Source organism: Carassius gibelio, chromosome A22 (genome assembly GCF_023724105.1).
Source record: "Carassius gibelio isolate Cgi1373 ecotype wild population from Czech Republic chromosome A22, carGib1.2-hapl.c, whole genome shotgun sequence".
Taxonomy (NCBI): domain Eukaryota; kingdom Metazoa; phylum Chordata; class Actinopteri; order Cypriniformes; family Cyprinidae; genus Carassius; species Carassius gibelio.
Window position 1 is genome coordinate 13,631,507 of NC_068392.1, and position 23,878 is coordinate 13,655,384.

Sequence of the window (23,878 nt, forward strand, 5' to 3'; positions counted from 1 at the left end):
TCCTTCTTTCACAGATGCAGAATTTGGGATGGATGGATATCAGTCAGGTACACGGCAGATACACAGCCTTAAGGTGGGGATGTGTTTGGCAAATGAGAGGTCCGGTAAGGCTCCTCCGGTAAGTATGTAATTCCAACCTTCCTTCCTTCCTTCTTTCACAGATGTGAAATTTGAGGTGAATGATATCAGTCGAGTACGTATACGGCAGGTGCACGGTCTTACGGTAAGGTGGCTTCTCCTGACACTGACAGAGTGGATATTCCACACAGAGTGTGCCAGCCTTACGTTCGTGACAAAGGACAGTCACCTCTCTCAGCACAGGTGGGCCACAAGGATGAGGCAAACTCGAGGTCAACAGGCTGTGCGGGGTTTCTACTGAGACAGAATGAATGCTTCAGAAAAAGGCTTTTACACAGGGCTTTTACCGAGGCAGATAGTAAATATTTCAACAGGGCATCTCTTCTCCTATTAGTACAAACAGAGGAGTTAATTCAAATCCCAGATGATAATTCCTCAACATCCAGACAGTTGGAACAGTTCAATGTCACAGAACTCTTACTATTGACCGTCAGCCAACACATGGAGAGTGCAACGCAAAACAAGTATATATCTTCCACACACATAGCAATTCCACTTCAAGCATATAATGTGGGGGAAAACATCAATTGTAGGCACTGCAAACTCACTTCACAAAGTGCAATTTAAAGCCAGCACTCACGTTCGGGTCTCTGTCCGAGGGGAGGGGGGGGGGGGGGGCGCGATCCTCAGTGCCGCTGAGGATGTCGTGAGATGTTTTTCTTCACAGTCACAGGCAGAGTTCACATCACCATTTATAAAGGAGGGAGAAGTAAGAGATCGGTAATGAACCAATACAATGATATTTATGATCGTGATCCAAACACTCCAAATCACATCCAATTCAGTGTCGAACGTGTACAATTACGAGACTCAGTTCGAGACCTAGCTCCTCTCCAATGCAAACGAGGTATTTCACTCTCCTTCTGTTGTCCTCGAATTCCTCATAAAAGCAACACTTTTCTCTTCATTCACCCGTCCTCCAATAACTATTACCACCCAATAAAATGACTTTTCACTTGTTTCATGAACACTGCTTCAGTGGGAATAAGTTCCATATACCATTTGTCACACCGTGACATACCCCCGCGTCAAACCGTTCTAGTCCTGAGAACGGTCTCCAGACACCCAGTCTCCAAACCTGGCTGGAGGCTGACCTCGATGCTCTCGCTCGGACTGTCGAGGTGGGGAAATGGGTGCTTCAGGTCGTAGCCATAGGCCTAGGCCTCCTGGAATCACCGCCCATCCTACCAGCGGGGGCATCCCGGACGTTTCGACCAGTGGATTCTCCAACACATTTTGGGTAGTTTGGGCAAGGGCGGATCAAATTTCCATCCCCTGCATCAGATAATAAAAAACTAAACTTAATTCTGAGAGGGTTTCCCCATGTCTTCATGTATGTGTGCAATAGTGGCTCATATATAACTTGAGAATGAGTCTCCCCATTAGAAGAGCTTCTGCAAACTAGGAACAAAATAACCGGCAGAAGTGCAAGTATCAAACTCTGCTGATTTGTAACATATACATAATTAATTGCAAACAAACAGCTTCTCCACGTGAACTGTAGGCTCTCGTGCACTTGCACTTCCATGTGAAACCTTTTTTAAGGAGAAAAAAAGTTAAATACTTGTTACTGCATACAAGTCTTTATATATAGTTCTTTATTCTCAATGACAACAAATATCTCAGACACTGAACATTTCAGAACACCGGCAAGTTCAAGGACCATAATATCACACTCACCAGCAGTAAGTTAATTGGCAGTTTTGATCTAGAAAAAGGTGAGAATTTCACAATTTCACTTCTATATAATCTTCACGAAATACCTTCCAAAAAGCTATACAAATTACACAGAGAGAGTAAAATGTACTGCCTCTATTTAAAAAATATATAAAATGCGTCCCCACCTAAGTCCCAGTCCCACTTGAGCTTAGCCATTTTCAAAAATAAAACCCTTTCGCACATGAATTTAAAATATTCTAGCTGAGCCCTAGCGTGAGTCTTTAGGCGACCATTATTTTTTAATGTACCGCCTTAATGTTTCCATGGCGACCCGTCATGCTTCTCATGTGACAACACAACCATATGACACATGGATCGCTTTTATTTTATTTTGACTGTTTTAGTCAAAATATTTGCAAACATACTCACTATATTATGAAATTATGATATTCTGATTCTTTGCAAATAGCATAAACACTTTTATATCTATAATTCTGAAAATGGCTAAGCTAGTGGGACTTAGTTGGGAACACAATTTATATTTTTTAACTATAGGCAGTTAAACTCTCTCTCTGTGTGTGTGGGTGTGGGTGTGTAACTTGCATAGCGTTTGGAAGGTATTTCGTGAAGATTGCATAGAAGTGAAATTCTCACCTTTTTCTAGATCGAAACTGCTGGTTACTTTACCACTGACGAGTGTCCATGGTCCATGAATTTTGCCAGCGGATGATTGCATCGTTTGAGGGTTGTTGATGCTTTGTATGCCAGGGCTCGAAGACCGAAACAAAGTGCGCGATTCGGATTGTGTTTCTGACTGCAAGGGCATGTTCAAGTTCAAAACAGTGGAGAAGGGTCTGGCTGCAGACTTGCACTTGCACTCTCAGACACTTGCACTTCCGCTAGTGACATCACTTGCACTCTTTATTTTATTTTGTTCTATTTATTGACAACTTTTTGTTTGAATCTCTCAACATTTTACAACAGTAGCCAGGTGGAGAAGACAAGACATTTTTTTTTTTTATTACAATGTCACTTGCAATCGCCACTTGCCCTCTCCGCTACCTGTGACATCACTTGCAATCAACAAAAATAGTGCGTGTTGCCAATGGTGACAAAATGCTGTGGTGGTGATTAAATGATTAAAACCAAATTAATAGGCCTACTAATATAACGTACAGGGTCCTGCAAGAAAAAGACCCTAAGCCATGTTAAGTGTTTATGTTTTTCTACGGGAAGAAAATGCTTAGCGAGAGACTTTGCGCAAGCGTTCATATTCTGGTGTTCTGACCTTGGATTTGCCAGTCTTGTCTTTTTCTTGCAGGACCCTGTACATTACAGTACTAAATTAGGTTTAATTGTTTAATCACCACCACAGCGTCTTGTCTCCATTGGCATCATGCACGATTTGTGTCGATTGCACATGACATCACAGGTAGCGGAGAGTGCGGCGATTGCAAGTGACATTGTAATGTGTCTTCGCCACCTGGCTACTGTTATAAAATGTTGGGAAATTCAAACAAAAAGTAATAAAAAAAATTCCACAAAATTAAAAATAAAGACTTCAAGTGATGTCACTAGCGGAAGTGCAAGTGTCTGAGAGTGCAAGTGCAAGTCTGCAGCCAGACCCTCTTGGAACGGTGCGCAACGTTTTTGCTACGGTTTCCAGGTTGAACGTCATGTTTCCTGGAAACGGTGTGCACCGGGGTTTGAGATGCATTTTCTCTTGTTTGGTGGGTGTGTCAGAACTGCAGTCCAATCAGCAGAATTTATATAAAGCAAGCGGTATTAAAGTGAACTCGCACAATGGCTTCAAGGAAAATAATGTACAAACGTGTTCGTTGCAGCTCGGTATACACAACAAGTGAGGATATTAGAAGACATGTTTGTCGTAAGTTTTATTGTAAAAATATAGGATATCAACATAATTATGTAGTTGTTTATATTTTTAGCTTCAATGCAAGTGTATGACATTTGGTATAGAAATAAACAATGGTAATTATGTGCCTTTCCTAAAAATTTGAAAGAAAATACAGGGTATTAAAACCGTATGAACTACAAATAAAGTCCGTATGTGAGGCTAAATAGATGGCTCCGAAAATTCTTCACAAAGAACACAAAGAATGGCCTTCTCAACTGTAATTCGATTAAATTGTAATGTAATCAATCATTTGGGGAAGTATATGGTTCTTCTTCATCTTGGGTTTGCCATTGTTAAATACATTTTATTTTAATATTGCACATCATTTACCAAATCTGATTCATTAATTTCCTGTAACACACCATTCATATTAATTATTTTATTTGGGTCATTCACTGACTCTTTGTAATAAGGTTATAATGAAAAGACATAGATAAACACACAATTTGTGCCAAAGTGTTAAAAAAATAAAATAAAATATTGCCATAGTTGCAACTCTTGTGTCATCAGAAGTGTGTTCAACGCATCAACGTTTCTGTTTAAAAAACGTTGTGCAACGTTTTGTCGGGGCTGAACGCAGCCCAGATGAGCAGGCGACACATTCGATTAAACTGAGGGTAATTGATCTTATAACAGTGGGCGAAAAAAGTACATTCCGCAAAATGCTTCAGGTGTAGCACAATCCCTGTCCATGATTGCAAATGCGGTATATAGACAGGTTACTTCCGTACACGCTTAAACGACTTCCTTTTACACTGAAACGCCTTCCGTTTACATTGAAAATTCACGCTCATCCACATATGAAATCACTCGAATAGATTTATATGTACACAAATAATGCATATGTTTTTCTCATCTGAACTGTATACGTTAGTAAATGTTATTGTTTATGCGCAAGTGTTTTATGGATGTGTATGCGCTCATCAAGTTTATATGTATGTGCGAGTGTTTAATAGGTGTATATGCATGGATCAAGTTTATATATATGTGCGAGTATGTGCAGGTGTGTTTGTATGCAGCGAGTTTACATGTATGTGCGAGTGTTTAATAGGTGTATATGCATGGATCAAGTTTATATTTATATGTAAGTGTTTGTAGGTGTATGCACCTGTCAAATTTATATGTATACGCAAGTTATTCACAAGTGTGCATGCATACATTGCTAACATTATATGTATTGTATATGTATATCGGTTTCATATTAGTGTTCACGTGTATTTTATATATGTATTTTTGAACATCCAGTAGTATGAATGTATATGCGAGTAATTTATAGGTCTATATGCACGTGTTTTATGTATGTATTGATAAGCGAAGTTTGATTTAAATCCTACACGGCGCCTCATATTAACATGGTGTCTTAAGTTTATGCCCTAAGACACAAAAAGTAATACAATATGTTAATCCTACTTTTTAATAACTAAATTAAAATAGTTATTTCTTCACACATGCAAATATTATGTTCATTAGATAATAAGTTCATGTTTAATAAAGTACTAATGATGTCCAAAGGCTTTGAATGTTAATACTAGCTTAAATAAAGCAAGTAAGAACCAAAACAAAAAAGACCAAACACAAATATGAGCACACAAAATGACATGAGGTCTTTCTGCACGGTTCACAGCTGTTTCAAAGTGAAATGTGTGGGAAGTGGAGCATGTTTTGTGGAAACAGAAAAAGCATAAAAATACCAGATGATCATGGTGCCCTGATGTCATTAATATAAATTTTACACATTACAAAGTCCTGTTAGATGTCTCCTTTTTCACATTTCCAGGGTTCTCAGTAACGGAGTCATAAAACCTGTGATAAACTTCTGGTGAATGAGAGACTACAATAAACTATTATTATTATATCTTGTTCATGATTGTGTTTCCACAACTTTGCTTTCACTTCGTCAGCTGTTGTTTTAGAAACCAGGAGGTCAGGCTTTGGCTGTTTAACAGGTTCATGTTAGATGTTTCTGGTTCCTGTTTCTCTAAACCCTGCTGGTAGATGCTGGAACTGTACACACAGATCCTGATTCTCCTGCCTTTGAAAGTGGCAAACATATTGTGTCAAACGTTCAGTATTGGTGTGCAAAATTTCTCTACATTATTAGTTAAGTACAACGTTTTTTTTGGTTAATACTAGTTTAAATAAAGAAGATTGGGCTAAACAACAACGACAAAAAAAAAAAAAAAACTCATGCTTAATGTATATTCGAATACAAAAATTACATCCGGTCTTTTTGGATGGATCACAGCTATTTCAAAGTGAAATGTCTAAACCCCAAAATATATGAGGAGAGAATGAGCACCCCCCCCCCCCCCCACACACACACTGGTGCGCATTCCCAAAAATATACTTCTGTAAGGTCAACTAAACAACGTATAATGTATGTGAAATTAATTTCGTGCCTTTGGTTTATTTGTAACGAAATAAATATTTGCAACAAATGGGTTAGAAAATAGGTATACAGCATAAACTCAATATAAGTGCATGCTCTTGAACTGGTTGTGAGGCCATGGCTGGCTTTTAAACACACACAAACAAACACAATCTCATGACAAGAAGGCATTACAAGACTGAACAAATGAAGGAATCCTGTAACACCAAAAATAAAATAAAAACAAAAATAAAACAAGAATTCTGAACCTGATTTCATCCAATGTTTAGATTTCTGTTCTGTAAATGTATGCAAATATTTAATAAGATAATTCCTCAGTTCCATATTTAAACATAACATTTTTAAAAACTTGTGCAATAAAGTCTTTAAAGTAAATTGTAATGTAATCAATCATTTGGGGAAGTATATGGTTCTTCTTCATCTTGGGTTTGCCATTGTTAAATACATTTTATTTTAATATTGCACATCATTTACCAAATCTGATTCATTAATTTCCTGTAACACACCATTCATATGAATTATTTTATTTGGGTCATTCACTGACTCTTTGTAATAAGGTTATAATGAAAAGACATAGATAAACACACAATTTGTGCCAAAGTGTTAAAAAAATACAATAAAATTATAATAATAAATAAAATAAACACACACACACACACACACACACACACACAAAACTAATCTTATATGCCTATGAACAAATCTGAATGAGATTTGAATGGCAAATTCATAAGAAGGCTGAATGTTTGACACTTTTGTTTCTCTCATTCAGTTTCTTTGCAAGTCAAATCGAGGACGTCATGGAGGATTTGCATTCATGTCTTGATCCAGCAATGATAGTATGTCTGACATTTCAGAAAAATGCTGAAAAGCGAGATTGATTTTTTTTCTTCGTTTGGTGAAACATGCACTAACTTGCACTGTATCGAATGTTTAGACGCATACATGACAGAAGCCAATAATTTTAAAGAATAAATTACGAGTATCTTCAGTGCTCACTGGTGTAACTGAAGAGTTCAATATTTTGATGAAGTGTGTATTGCTGGCTCTTCAGTTTGGTGATTGTGTGTGCTGGGGGTGTAGAGCGACTCTAGTGGTGAAGTGTGCTGTAGGTTGAGTGTGTGACGGTGGTTTACAAAAGGAAGGCTGGTAATAGATTGGTTTTTCTCTCTACACTTATGAACCTATTCACCATTTAATTTGAGTAGTAAATCTGTTAACCCTAGTTACTCTATATGAGTAACCTATATGTGTCAAATCAAACAATCCTCTGCTTCCCTCTGCAGGTCATTTATTTTCATGTTTCAGAAATTACAGCTGCAAACCATCCAGCGTGAACAGGATTACACACTGCCATAGACAGTAAAAGAAATGGACACAGCGACCCCATTGGAACTCAATTGAGACAAATGAAGCCCAGTTTTAGCGTTTTTTAGCACTTCCGTTTCTGACGCGCAGACTCAAACGAAGCTTGACGACGTCAGCAACCTGTCTAGCAGATGTAAATCTTCTAGTAGCTGTGCGTGAAAACTGCCATCGTTAATCTTGCAGAGACGGTGAGCTTGAGCGGGGAGTTCTTTGTCTTGAGTGAGTAGGAGTAAGTATTCTGATTAATTATTTTGTATAGTATTTTACAATGTAACGACAGTACACCATATTAAGTTAATTGCCTGCGAGCTTCTCCTCCTGTCTGTACGGTAATGCGACAGAGAGCCGAGTGGTTATGACGCAATCGTTAGCCTATTTTTTACAAAAACTGTTTATATGGGGCCATATGGTAACATAGAAGGTAATGGAGCCCTTTATACATTGTCGTGTATCTTTAGAAATAAATAATGGACAAACAGAGTCTTTTAACGCCTCAGATGTAAAGTTATTCGCTGTCAAAGTGACGCCAAAATGAATGGGAGTCAATGGGAATGCTAACGCAAGTGAAGTTCTGCTAAAAGATGGCAGCCCCCACCCGACTTCAACTTCCGGTCGAGTTCCTTGCCCCTTGCACACTGCATGTTGTTCAGCGAGAGAGAAGCTGTTTGATGCTTAATTATATGTTGCATACCTGTCAAGTTTTGAATTTGAAAATAGGGGGAAATTTTCCGGCGCCCACCGCAAGCAGTCCCACCACCCCAACAAAGCTCCAGTATCCCTTACATTTTAGGGCAGGTGTTATAGCCCAAATGAAAACACAAAAGGGTAGGCCTATATATGAAGAGCATTTATTTAAAGGCTTATTTGCATATTTTCTGTTAATTTAACATTGCTTGTCTTTACATTTACATTTTATTTTCATTCCACACATTCTTTTCATTTCATATTGCTTTTCTTTTACAGTTTTTCTTTTTATTTCACATAACTTTTCTTTTACTCTTTTAGTGAGTTGTTGTACAAATTTGTTGCAGACTTTGCATTCTTTAAAAAAGTAAATTCGCTGTCCCATTTATCCTGGTATTTACACATGGGTTTTGGTTCTTTGGCAGGTGTGCCTTCACTCTCTATCGTAGCATCAATCATCCGTCTCGGTTTTTTCTTTTGTTGTTGTTGTTTTTCCCGCGTTATAACTCATGTCACCTGACCTCACACACCCCTCGCGACAGGCTACTTACAGGTGGCAGTTATCGCGAGACTAGTGACAGAGCTCAGATTGGGAATGTTTTTATTATTATTATTATTTTATTAATAACGCAGGTTAAAATAAAATAAAAAATACGGGAGATTTACGGGAAAATACTAATACGGGAGGACGGCGGGAAAGAAGGGTAAAATACGTGACTTTCCCGGCCAAAACGGGATACTTGACAGGTATGTATGTTGATATGTTACTTTTACAATTTTACTAAATTAATTCCTTCGAAATCCAGATTCCAGGAATAAATCGTGTTTTCAAGTAAACTGAAACTGTTTTTTTTTTTTTTCACTCACCAAAAACAATTACATTACTGTGTAGTCTGTTATACTGTTTAGATTTCTGCTGAATACAAAAATACATAACAAATATATAGTGATAAAAATATATGCAGAAATTCAGGGGAATAAAATACAAGTAACCACTAAATTAAATTTAGTTTAGTTTAGCGTTAAGTCATGTGTTTGTCAGGGTTTCTTCACAGTGGTCGAGGATGTGATGTTTTGTTGAAGCGTCTCAGTGAAGCAGCTCTTGTCTGACCGTGGAGCTTCTCTCTTCTACAGAACAGACAGAGAAAAGTAATGATTTCTGAAAGTTCAAATATTTATAAATAATGTTCCTGAATGTACTTCATTTTGCTTTGAAAACTTATGGGACTTCATTCCGATGTAGGCCACTTGGCGTCGCCGTTTTTCCCTGTTTTTATTTATTTATTCTTCTCTTTTCTAATGCAGGTAAAGTATGAATATTTAACAGCTTAACTATACTCAAAGCAATATAAAACTTGTGTGAAGAATATTTTCATTCTTTAAATGTATAATTCAGACTACAGACAAAGAAGACAAACAACAGCTTTTTTAAGTTAACTGTCTGAGAAACATAAACTGGTACTCGGTTAAACCTTCACTCAACACAAAGGTGAGAGACTCTGTTTGTCATTTGTTGCTAATGGTGACCAAGTGACCAACCACTGGAACATATTATGGTTTTGGTTAGAGCTTCAGTCGAGTTTAACCGCACTGTAGCCTAGTTACACTGTGTAGATATTTGCTGAATACAAAACTACATAACAAATATATGTTTGTATATTTATCCATTAAACAAAAACAACTTAATGAGTGCAAGAGTAGCATGAAGGTTCGTTCATGTCACATATCACAGGGGTCGAAGACGTGACCTGCATTCACTTTATTACTGACATGGTCAAAAAAATACATACCTATAAATAAATAGTAATGAATCCGTCACTGTACTTATATCTCTAATTCTAGTACTCTAGTCTTTTTTTTTATAAAATTTGTGTCCATACAGAAACTGACTTTACCAGACTAAGAATTGTGATAACCAGTATACAAAATACTCATGAAAATACACAGGAAGAATAGGTTCTTGACTCGAACACAATATTTGTATAAAATGTAATATTTTCACACAGGTGCTCTCCGTTGCTGAATATTTTCCAGGTCAGTGAACTGAAAGAGCAACAATAAAAACAATATTATCATCCAGCTGCAATAGATTTAAATGAATCCAAACTAAAAGCTACAATATTGTGTTGGGATGACAGTTTGGATCCTCAATAATTATCAAAACCTACAGTAATGACATTTAACAATAAATACATAAATACAGAAAGTTATTTCTTCATATTTACCTCCTTGTGCCGTCAGCTGGTTTGGATCTTGAGGCTCATATGTTACTTTGGTCTGCAGATCAACATTATAAACGTGTTTTTCCAATCGATCTGTTTTTCCAGCAGCAAAGACTAAGAATATAACATTATTTAATAATGGTTATATTATTATTATTTAAATGGTAAAAATATACAGAAAGACACACAAATAAATCTAAACTAACGTGTATTTAGCTCACCGATCAGCAGAATGAGCAGAAGTCCGTTCATCAGAGCAGATATGATGATAATAATCTGTGATTGTGTTTGATTCTGATCAATAATCTCCAGAACTGTGTGATTGTGACACTCAGGTAGATGAGCTGATTCTGGAAAGAATATGAATTTAATATCTATAACACATTCATCTCTGTGGGGAGTAACCAATGCAAGAGTTCATTGTGATATTTCTGAGTAAATGTTACAGTTACAGTAACAACCGTCAATCTCAGTTATAGATGAAGTAGTAGATAACACAGCATTTATATGTCTTGATCACTGAATTAATAAATGAACTCACCGGTGAAGTATATTCTGGTGCTGTTGCTGAGTTTTGGAGGTGTTTCTGTGTTCATACAGTAATAAACTCCTAATTCATCAGCAGTCACATTATTAATAACCAGACGATGTTTAAACTGCACTGAATATTTGTTTCTGAATGATTTATTATAGTAAAAAGGTGATTTTGGTCTTGGAAATGTTTGTAGAATCACTGTTGGAGGATCTGCTGTTTTCAGTAAAATCCAATAAACCTCATTTTCATCAAGATCACAGTTTATGATCACATTTGATCCCAAATCAGTCAGTAGATCTGAAACTGCAGCTTGACAACAGATTAATACATCTGTAAGATAAATAAATAAATACATATATTAGATAAACATGCCTCATAATTAGAATTACCTGCTCACAACCAGAGTAAACCTTAAAACAATTCATAACCATTTGAAGTTTATAACCAGCGTGTCAATATATTTACATAATTTAATAAACTCACAGAGCTGAAGCTGAATGATCTTCATGTTGCTGTGAATGAAACATTTCAGAATTAAATCTCTTTCTCTCCACACAACAGTGTGACTGAAAAAAAAGAAAAAAAAATTGCAGCCCTGAATCAAAGACAGGAAGAAGAAGAAGAAGAAAAAAAAATGTTTCCACTGCAATAAGAGGAAGTCTAAGTGAAGTTTACTTTGACCACACGCTAGACCAGGGGTGTCAAACGCATTTAAAGTTGAGGGCTGGATCGGAGAAAATGTCCCCTTGTGCATGCGCATGTTAAAGAGCCATACAGATGGGAAATCAAAAATTACCTGTATTACAGTGTATGATATAGCTGTCCATCAGTGTAAACAATGTGCAAATAATTAAACCAAAAAGTACACGATTTATAAAGTTATTGGCTTCTAAAGTAAGGAGTCAACTCTGAATCGCTGAAACGAGTCGTTATAGGTTTCAAATCTTTTGCCCATCTCTATGTACGTCACTAGGAGCACTTTGCATAATAATCTCCGCCTACCGCCTTGAGAGAAACGGAACTCTGACCTGCCCCACCCCCACACACAGACGCTCTGGTTGGTGTGATAGCATCATGTCGACGAGACAGTGTGTTTTTAATTGTAAAAGCAAGTTTGTTTTATTTTCACTGCCAAAGAATGAAGATCAGAAGAACCAATTGCTAAAACTAATTTTTACCACCATACCAGAGCAGTACAACAAATCCCTTTTGTTGTGTTCACAACATTTCACTGATGACTGCTTTTCTAATCTCGGTGAGTACAGCGGGATTTTCAAAGTGTTTGGCCATAAAAGAGGGTTCATTACCAACTTTATTTAGAACAACGAGCATCTCCGAATCACAACGCGAAGTATGATTATGAAGTTATGTGTCTGTTTTCTCCCGAGCGTCTTATCAGTATGTGTGCTGTCTGCGCTGATCTTCATTTACAAACACGTCATTAAAATGAAGTGTAACTCTGTGAATACTCAATGAAGAGACATGAGAGAGATATCTATAGAAAGCTTGACATGTCTTCTTTAAAACTAAATAAGTGCTGCTAACAGATATCCTGTGATAAAGTAATCCATATGAAAACAACGCAATGTCTGTTTTTCACGTCTCCCTTCATTAAATCTAATGTGACCACGCCCCCGCGCTGAACGCACTATTCAGATTCAAACTGAAGCGCGAGGCTTCAGTACACCCACACAGAAGAAAAAGCAGCGAGACTGATCAAGTTTTTTATTTTACTATTTGCTTCGCGGTAAGAGGAATAAGACATAATTCACCCCAAGCAGATGCTAACGCATTGTTTACCGTGAAGTTGTGTGCGGAACAACCAATCAAAACTATTTCAGTTGACCAATCAGAACACAGTATGCTACCGAAAGGTGGGGTTTAAGGAAACTGAATCTTTTGAACAGCTTCGTGTGAACCATTTAGGGATCTCTGAGAATTGAGGTAATTTTAAAATTATATTTTGACAAAATGACAATGTTTTTTAACCTTGGATGGATTTAAACCTAATGTACAGGACTTATAAACAGTGATAGGAAGCTTAGAATTTTCATCTTACTGGCTCTTTAAGTGTCCAGACTCCCGAGACGTAATATCAACATAAGTTAATTAGTAATTTGTTCCTCTTTAAATTTGAAATAAAATCTTGTAGGGAACACACTTTATTTCATTTTCAAACTGAGGTTTAATTTATTATTTATATTATTGTTGAAATCCTCCTGCGGGTCGGATTGGACACCTCTGTGGGCCGTATTTGGCCCGCGGGCTGTATGTCTGACACCCTGCTCTAGACACTTCAACACTTAATGTCCACCATCTCCACTTCATCAGGAAGGTATTCTGTGTGCTTTCTTTGCGATTCTTAAAACTAAGACTGACTGACTGCAGAGAAACATGCACTGATTCTCCTGGTTCTGGAGCTGTTACTGTCACACAGAACTTCAGGATTGATTCTGTGAAGACTGAGGAGGCCTGTTTAACAAACTCACACTCAGTCACAGTGGCTGCACAGACCTCTGGAGGGGCAAGACAAAATGCTGTTATGAGGGCACAATCTACAGGGGCCTGGTGTGACAGGCACCTGGAGTTATAGCAGCATGGGTGTTCTGTCCAGCAAGAAAAAAACAGCAGGCACTTTTTCTTTTTGAGGGGTGTTCCTCCCTTGCTGAGGAATAGAACCCCTTACGAAAGGAAAATATTCTTAAAATATATTGTGATATATTGTAATATATTATTTTCCCTTTTTATTTCTTATATTTTATATATCTGAATACATTTTATAATATATCGATGACACATATATTATATAATATATTGCAAAATATACAAATGATTGCCGCTTTCAATATATTGCAATATATTGGAAAAAATAAATATATATAAGAATATATGCCTAATATATTACATGATATTTTCCAATATACTGCAATATATTTTTGTTTCATAAGGAACAGCAGGCTGCTACAGTTATGGCAACCATCTTCTTCTTCTCCATCTCCTTTTCTCATTCTCCATCTCTTTCTCCTTGATCTCCTTTTCCTTCCGCTCTCGAGGGACTGACTGCTGGCAGTGTGAAGCAGTGGTGTGAAGCAGTGGGAGGGCTGCTCAAGCTTTTGCAGTAGAAAAACATCCTGAGTTGTAGGCCTAATTCATCATGCCTCAAAAGCCTGTCCAAAAACAGTTCATGAGGTGCCTTCATGCAAAAAACACTGCCTGCAAGTTATTGCAGTGATATGCAGTGAGTCAGCTGCCTAAAGTTCCGGATGCAGCCTACAATACTTCCAAGGACATTTCAGTTTTCCAGCACTTTACAACTGTGGTAAATTACCTGTTTACATACATGAATTAATTAATTTTTTCTCTCCTCTATCGGAGGGCATGCGTTAATAAAGAGCACACTACAGCCACAACACATGAAAAAACAATGATTAACCATTCACTAAGAAAACAAATTATTATGAACCAATGCACTGCATTTTCAAGCACTTTATCTAAATAGTGGAGTCATGCGAAAGCATAAATCCAGCTTATGCAACGGCAGGTCTAGCACGATATGATACCGTATCAGCTGGTCGCAGCCTATGCCTCCGTATGTGGCCTGACTGAATTAACGCTGCACTCGATTTTGATGCAGCTAAATTATACAAACTGTTTTCATTGATATATTTAACTGTTTGTTGTCAGACAACAAGATGAATATGAAATAGTGACTGAAATGTGACCCATTAAAGCCTATCCATCAAGTTGAAGATCCCTGTGAATGAATGCGTAGATAAATAGTGTAGGAACTCGATTTGTGTGAAGAAATTAATCATAAATGTGCATTTAAAAAGTTTTTAAAAATACATTTTGAGAAAAATTACTCCCGCTGTCAAAAACGCTCTGATCGGAAGTGACACAACGGCCGGTAAATCTCATCTCTTCGTAATGGAGTCAGACAGTGAAGAGGTTGCAGTTGGGGTTAATGTCAACTCTTACGATGGGCCATTGCCGTATAATTATGAGCCGCCTAGGCGAGAGAGGGGTCAGGCAGAGTTAAGGGGAAGGGGAAATGGACAGAGGAGAGAGATAGAGTTGTGGTGTGAGGAGAATTGGTGGAGTGACCACAGGCTATAGCTAATTGTCACTAACGTTGTCTCCATGTTTATCACATTGCAGTATCTTTAATAAATCAGATTTAGCAATATTGCTGTAGACTTTGTTGTTTTTTTTGTGCCAGCAACATATGTCTTAAAATGTTTAATTTAGGTCCCAGATTTTAAATGAATGCTGTAGGCTATAGCTTACATCTGTGACGGTCAGCTAGTCTGTACAGGGATGGAAATGCTGTGCATTTCTGCACAACATAGTTTATCGTGAAATTTTGTAGAAATTGCTAGCTGATTTTTAATCACTAACTGCTTTCAAACCTGGGTGTCCGCATGTTCTGCTTCTTCAGATGTCAAGTGTTCGGGACCGTATATCTGAACAACATAACCGGCCAACTGGAATTCCGAACTTAGTGGAGTCATTCAGATTCCTGGGCACCACTGTCTCTCAGGACCTGAAGTGGGACATTCACAATAGCTGCATTTCCACTGTCTAGCCAGTGCGAGCCAGGGCTTAAAGCCGGCCGGGCCGGGCCGGGCTAATAGCTTCGGGCCAGTAGCACCGAGGCCAGAATAGCGCAGGGTTTCCACAGTCAGGGCCTGAAGCTCCGCTGCGTCACTAAAACAAGCCCTTTACACGCCTCTCAGAACAACATCATGCAACCCCATCATTTCACCAACAAAGATAAGTTATCAGAAAACTAAGAAATAAGTCACTGGAACTATTGCAATCACACAGGAACATGTTAAAAGCGGCCGTTTGTTTGCATGCTTTGTTAAATATTCAAATTCCAAAACATCGACGTTTTAACTTATAGAATAAGTGATACATTGATCATATTGATTTAATTTATCAGGACTCAAAATTAATCACACATAAATACACTTATTTCTATTTTATTTATTTTAACGCTTATGAAAATAGCCTGCTTGTTCAGTCTGTTATGTTTTAACTGACTAAAACATATATAAAACTTTTGGGTTAAACCACGTTCAAATAACACAACCAACATTCAGGGATACTATTCTTCTTCTGGATTTATTACTTTAAGGAACACAACTCACAATTACAAGTGGCAGTGCCACCCGCAGGCACAATGGGAAAATAACGATATTACATACATAACATTTCCTCCCCTCTTAATCAACAAACAAAAGAAAAAACAATGCATTTTCAACTATTCAAAAATTATGCCTTTTTTTTTTTTTTTAACTAGAGGTAGAGGGTAGACTGCCTCGAGCCAGTTCGGGGATTATTCTGCCCCTTGTCAGAACAGGCTCACTAACATAACTGATTACATTTCAGTTCAACAGGAGTTTCTCATGGCTTTATAATGTCAGACGATTGGGCGGTTTAATCACTCTGGCTGGATAACGTCTGACCTGCACTGATGGAATGTTGAGTTTGCCATGATTTATCTGAGACTCTAATGCGTTACTGTTAACATCCTGTTCCCTGGTTGGTGGTGCTAAAGAAGTGTCGTTTACACAGGACTGTAGAGGAACCGGTACATCACTGATGTCAGGTGGTTGTGTCACCTGAGTTTCAGCTGCTTGATTCGGAATGGACAAGAGTTGATCAGCATGGACCACTTTGAGCCGTCACCACACCTGATGTCCATTTTTCTCTCCCTCTGTAATCACCAGCCAGAACTGCATCGCCGACTCCAAACTGTCTTGGTTTTGAACGACCAGCACGGCGGAGGACCTGGGAGGTCTGTGAGAGTCGCACGGCAGCTGTCACACTGGGTTTCAAGGCATCCAGCCCTGTGCGCAGTTGTCTTCCCAAAAACAACATAGAAGGGGCCTCTCTAGTCGTTGGATGTGGTGTGTTGCGATACGTCAGCAAGAATGTTTCCAACCGTCTCTGAACAGTGGAAGAGCCCTTAGATGCCTTCAATGCTTGTTTTAGCGACTGAACAAACCTTTCAGCCTGCCCATTGGTTGCTGGATGATATGGGACTGAACGGATATGCTTCACATGGTTGGCCTTCAGGAAAGTTACAAACTCCCGAGAGACAAATTGTGGTCCATTATCACTCACCAGGACTTCAGGCAGTCCATAATGACTGAAAAGATTCCGCAAAACTTCAATTGTCCTCCCTGCTGTTGTTGATGTCATCAACTGCACCTCAGGCCACTTCGAATGTGCATCAACTACGACTAGGTACATGTGACCCTCACATGGGCCAGCAAAATCTACATGAATACGTTCCCATGGTCTGGTTGGCCACTCCCGTGGATGGAGGGGTGCTTGGGGTGGCATTTTCTGTATTTGTTGACATGACTGACACATTTTCACGCACAGTTCAATGTCAGCATCAATACCAGGCCACCACACATAACTGCGAGCAATGGCTTTCATTCTGACAATTCCTGGATGGCCAGTGTGCAGTTCCTCCAGTACTCTTTTCCGCAGCTTAAGGGGAACCACAACTCTCATGCCCCGCATTAAGCACCCGTGTTGGACGGACAGCTCAGCGCGTTTGGAGATGAAAGGTGAGAGTTCATTATTACCAGTCAGGTTGACAGCTTGGGTCCCTTTTATGACCATTTCAACAACTGTAGACAAGTTTGAGTCACTCATAGTCTCACGTCGGATATCCGTGGCACTGACAGGGAGTTTCTCCATCTGTTCGAGGTAAAATAGCTCTACTGCATCCATTTTCTCACTGTGTTCTACTTGTAACGGCAGACGGGAAAGACCATCAGCATTTGCATGATGCTCAGCTCTTTTGTACTCTATTGTATAATTGTGCGCAGACAAAAGTAATGCCCACCTTTGCATCCGTGCTGCCGCCATAGACGGAATTCCTTTTTGTGGCCCAAAGATCATAGTAAGGGGGCGGTGATCCGTGAAAAGCGTGAATTTCCGTCCGTAAAGATATTGATGGAATTTTCTGACCCCAAACACTATGGCCAGAGCCTCGCGCTCAATCTGTGCATAATTCTGTTCTGCCTTGCTAAGTGTGCGTGATGCGAAAGCTATCGGCTTTTCTTCACCGCTGGGTAGCATGTGGGAAATGACGGCACCAATGCCATAAGGTGATGCATCACATGCAAGCCGAATTGCATTCTGAGGGTCATAGTGTGTCAAAACATTTTGTGACACCAATTGTTCTTTTGCTTTTTTAAATGCAGCATCGCACTCCTCAGACCACTGCCAGCGTTTCCCTTTACACAACAGGGCATTCAAAGGATTCGCTATGTTTGCCAGATTGGGTATGAATCTCCCATAATAGTTTAACAGTCCTAGAAATGATCTTAGCTGTGTGATGTTTGATGGAATTGGCGCATTGACAATTGCATGTACTTTTTTAGGTGACTTGTGCAAACCTTCTGCATCAATTATGTGACCCAAGTATTCCAGTGAGTCCTTGAAAAAGTCACATTTCCCTTTTTCAGCATGCAACCCAAACTGCTCCAGTCGTCCAAGGACTGCATCCAGGTTTTCCAGGTGTTCAGCTTCAGTCCGCCCGGTAACCAGAATGTCATCCAGGTAACAATGGACATTAGGCAGACCCTGTAATATTTGGTCCATAGCTCTCTGGAAAATAGCTGGCGCCGAAGCGATCCCAAATGGAAGGCGATTGTACTGGAATAGTCCTTTTTGTGTAGAAACTGTAAGGAACCTCCTGGAATCCTCTTCGACCCTCATTTGAAGGTAAGAATGTGACAAGTCCAATTTGCTGAAACACTGTCCCCCTGCTAATGAAGCGAACAGGTCCTCAATGCGCGGTAATGGATAGTGTTCAATGTGTAAGACAGGGTTTATCATCACCTTAAAATCACCACAGATGCGCACGTCTCCATTTTTCTTTACAACAGGAACTATTGGAGTAGCCCATTCACTATGCTCTACTGGTGACAATACTCCAATTTCAGTGAGACGTTTCAGCTCCGCTTCGACTTTTGGATGAAGAGCATACACAGATTCGAGCGTCTTCAATCTGACTGCTTTAATTTCTTTCCAGTTCATTTTGATCTGACGCAACCACTCTCTGCCATAGAGTGGTGGATAGTCTCCTTGCACGATATACAATGGAAGAACAGCTGTCTGCTTGCCCAATTTCACATGCACATCAATTACACCTTCAGGACGCAATGCTTGCCCAGTCTATGTTCGAAGAACAATGTACGTTGAGCATAGGGGCAGGTGTTTCAATATTCGATCATAAGTCTCTGTTGAGATCAATGACACTGCTGCGCCCGTGTCCAGTTCCATTTCCAGTGGTGTACCTTCAATTTCTGGTTTCACGGTGATACTAGACTTTTCTCCTGGCTGCGACAGTTCATACAGAGCTAAATCTGAGTCTGTGTCATCCTCATTAGACACTGCATCAGCATCAAGGCGGTGTACATTTCCCTTTTTTATGTAGCCTTTCTGCTTAAATGCTTTCGTTGGCCCTGCAGCTTTTGCTGTTTTTCCACTCTTTGTTTTTCTGTCATCATAAACGTTACTTTTCCTGCAAACGCGATTGATATGGCCTTTTTTCCACAAACATTACAGTTTTTGTCTTTAAACCAACAATCATCATCATTATGGTTATTTTTTCCGCATCGTTTGCATTTGTTCCCAGTCTTACTCTTTGATAAAGACAGTGCATTTACCGTCAGTGATCCGCTGAGTTGGTGTGCTTCACGTGACGCTGTTTCCATGGAGACCGCCAACTCTACCGCTCTCTGAAACATCAGCGTAGACTCAGTCAACAAGCGTTTTTGAGTAGCCTCACACTTTAGGCCACACACAAATCTATCGCGAAGTGCATCATCCAAATGTCCCCCAAATTCACAGTGTTCTGACAACCCTCTAAGCACTGCAACATACTGTGTCACCGACTCGCTCTGCTCCTGATTCCGCCGATGGAAACGAAAACACTCCGCGATGACCAGGGGTTTCGGCGAGAAGTGCTACTGTAGCGTGTCTGTAATGTGCTTGAAGCTTTTCTCTCCCAGTTTTTCTGGCGCGATAAGACTTCGGAGTAGTCCATATGTTTTTCCTCCGATCACACTGAGTAGCACAGGCACTTTCTTTTCGGCCTCAATACTATTTGCTTCTATGAAGTGTTCAAATCGTTCGATGTATGTGGTCCATGGTTCTATGCTTTCGTTAAAAGCTTCCATGTGGCCAATGGCAGCAGCCATCCTAGCTAGTCTGAACACTAAAGCTACGCAGAGAAAAGAAAATGTATGGTAACGTAACGCCTAACTACGATTCACTGTAAGTTAGTAGCTTCGTGGTCATTTAAATCCACCTCGTCGCCAAATATGTTATGTTTTAACTGACTAAAACATATATAAAACTTTTGGGTTAAACCACGTTCAAATAACACAACCAACATTCAGGGATACTATTCTTCTTCTGGATTTATTACTTTAAGGAACACAACTCACAATTACAAGTGGCAGTGCCACCCGCTGGCACAATGGGGAAACAACGATATTACATACAGAACACAGTCGAGCCTGTTTCTGTTTATTTGTAGCCACAGTAGCTGTCACATTTATAATGAATGATAATATCTCTATTTTTATAAAAGCTCCCGAACAAAAACATTATTATATTTTTTATGGTTTTTTACATGAGGTCGCCTACCCTGCCTAATGGGTAAGGCTGCCCCTGCTTATGTGTTTTGACAGTATTAACACAAAACATAACTTATAGTTCAGTAATCAGGCACAGTTTGAAGGGCTTTTTCGTTTTCGTGTGCACACTTTGTGTGTGCTCAGAAAAACCTCACATCAGAACAGCACACAAATTAAACATTTAAATAACCAGTAAGGCTTTAAAGCAGATAAAAAAATACTTTAGTGAATAAGTGCAGTGTCCTGTGAGAGGGACACTGGGGATGTATGTCGCAGTATATTGCTGCAGCACAATACAACAATATTTCTTCGAAAGCAGATTGTGTATACTTTTTTTTTTTAATCGTCCACGTTCAAAAATGTTCATATCACACACTCCTACCCTCGGCAGAAATCGCGGACCAAGGGCAGACTTTATGCCGCGTTTCCACTGAAATTACCCGAATTTGTACCAGGAACTTTTTTGCCCAGGAACTTTTTTTCCCCCCAGACCTGTTGCTTTCTGCGTTTCCACCGCGTTGTAAAGTACCGGGAAGATTAGGCAAATAGACTGGTGACGTAGGTCTGCGTGCGTTTCTCATTACAAAGTACCGCTGATTAAAAAAAAAAAAAGTTTCATTTTAACATATAAATAAATTGAATACAGACCAAAGAAAACCTGTTAGATTTACCCCGCAGCTGAATTATATTTTATGTTTAACCACTAAAGAGAAATCAGAGCCAGCGGCACATATCAGAAGGTCTAGCCGAGGTGAAGCTGCTTCTTGGCGGATACATGAGGACTGAGCTCCCGCTGATCGTGTGGAGCTCACCGTCTCCGAGATCGGTAAAACACTTTTTTAAATAGGCACTGTATTTATAAATAAACAACAGATTTGAGTTTTAAACAACTATATTCTTGCCTGAAATACTATTAAAATTAAATTTCATGACACAATAACAGTAATATTTTGAAAATGTTGATCCGAATAAATGGTGGTTAAACTCAACCAATGCTGCGTGAACTCAACCAATCATGATGTTTAGCACCAAAGTCCCGCCCCGAAAGTTCCGGAACTTTGAAAAAGTACCACATCGCCAGCAGGGACTTTCTGAGGGGCATTTTTTTTACCCTGAACTGTATTTAGTTCCTGGTTCCTGCGGTGGAAACACGCCGAGTACCAGGCCAAAGTCCCTAGTTCCTGGGTAAAGTTCCTGCGGTGGAAACGCGGCTTTAGTGTCCGACCTCAAAGGGGCAGGGACTCAAACAAATCGTCCCACACACACTGCCCCCACCCGTGCACGCCACTGCTCACAGTTACAGAGTTCACTCGAAGTCTTTAATTCTCTATTTGTCTTGATAAGGCTCGTCATTCACTTCTTGCATTTATTTCAATCACACCACGAGATGTCATTGTGCCCCTCATAGTTTCATCCTTCCTAGACTAAGCAGCACTAGAAAACATGATCTTTACCATTTTCTTTTGGATAAAGAAAAGAATAATATAAACAAATACATCTGAAAATAAATAGGCTACATTTAGCATATAAATTTCGACATGGTACATGTGCAAAGAAATAAATGTGGATTTTTTTTCATGCTTATTTCTGTATGTATGTATGTATGTATTTAGGCAGCTTTGGCATATGACATTTATTAGGTTTAGTCGTCACAACAATGTATTTTAGACATTGTTGGTTTGGGTTGGGTCTCTGCTTCTTGCACATTTCCCAGATTCAAAGTGAAATGTCCAGTGTGTGGAGCTAAAAAGCATGATACATTTTCTCAGAAGCAGATAAACCTGACTGAATGTTTTGTTTCACTGGATCATGCACAAATGTCCACTGAGTGGCGCTAAAAGGTTTATGCTTCATCACTTTTGATGACTACCACATACACTAAACCCTACCAGACAGTGTTAACAAAAGTAAATGTTCATTTACAAACACATTTACTGAAGAAGCCATGCCATTTTACCTTGTTTTTACACCACTCTTTGCTATTTTGTCAAGCTGTGCTTCAAGTGCTCCACAACAGCATGGCCATTTCTGACTTTTTCTTCAGAAATTTACAGTAAATACAAAAACATTAAATTTCATCATGTGACACAAACTAAATGAGTCAAAACAAACTGAAAGTATATATTTAAGAAGCTGGCTGAAATTTGCTGATATCTGTTGATATGTACATAAACACACATGAATGAATTTAAATAGATAAATGAGTCTGTATGTTTTACTATTTTGTTTCTGTCTTTTTCAGTTTCTCTGCGGCTCATGAATGAGGGTGTAACTGGAAGATCTGCTTTCATGTCATTCTCTCACAGTGACAGAAAAAGATACAAATCAAGACATGAAAGTGTATTAAAGACACAATGACAGAAGAAATGTGTGAGACAAAGCTGATATGTTCAGGGATAACAACTGTGTGTTTCTGTTTTGTGGAAAAATATTTATGCAGAAATGAGATAAATCCAACAAACTCTCCTTATGGAGACATACAGGGACATCCTTGTGTGTATTACTGACAATAATGTAATTTTTTTTTTCATGTTAGGGTTAAGTCATTATTTATATTTAATTGCATACAAAAATACAGTCCCAAAGACAGTAAACATGTAAGTGTTGAAATAGTAAACGTGTCTCTCTCTGTGTGTGTGTGTGTGTGTGTGTGTGTGTGTGTGTGTGTGTCAAAAGGGAGTTGCTGTCATTTGTTTGTCACTAATCTCATTGTATCTTCCCACTCAGCTGCTCGTCTGGTCTGACAAGTATTAGTTAGTTAAAGTCTCTGCTTCCATCAATCCAATCCAGTCATGACACTTCAGTCTGTGAGGATAAACGAGAGAGAGAGAGAGAGAGAGAGAGAGAGAGGAAGATGAGGCAGATCTTTCACATTATCTGGATCCCAGATATGAAGACAAATAAATCTCAACACAGGTAATTACATCTCAACCGTTGATTTATTTTTCTATATTGATTGATTTACTCTCTTCAGAAAAGAGTATCTGATGTGTTTGCAGTTCTCTTAAATGCATCTTTTGGTGTTATTTAACCCATAACAGTTTGTATTGCTTGTTTTGAATTCTCTCTCTTTATTTTCTCAGCAGGTCTTGAATGAGGATGTTACTGGAAGCTCTGTGCCCTTGTCCTGCTTTTATTAAATCAGGAATATATTAAACATCATTCAGAAAAATGATTCGCTTGAGGATCAGGATCCAGAATACAGTGCTTCCCCTCGACGAAAGATAGCTTCACTCCAGCACTCACGCAAGTTGGATAAAAGCGTCAGCTAAATGAATAAATGTGTGTGTT

General features: G+C 38.9%; 1 protein-coding gene across 12 annotated transcripts in view; it reads left to right on the top strand.

Moving 5' to 3' along the window:
• Nucleotides 1-23,878, top strand: part of LOC127943181 (CXADR-like membrane protein) — a 168,793-nt gene that overhangs the window by 29,225 nt on the left and 115,690 nt on the right. The window contains exons 1-2 of one of the 12 annotated variants that reach the window (XR_008149581.1): nucleotides 23,455-23,503; nucleotides 23,671-23,869. The exons of 7 other annotated variants lie outside the window; for them this stretch is intronic. The gene's annotated coding sequence lies outside the window, so the exon portion shown is untranslated. Of the gene's footprint in view, nucleotides 1-23,454; nucleotides 23,504-23,670; nucleotides 23,870-23,878 lie in introns of those variants that run through there. 4 more of the 12 variants (XR_008149582.1, XR_008149579.1, XR_008149580.1 and 1 more) reach the window with 4 other exon arrangements.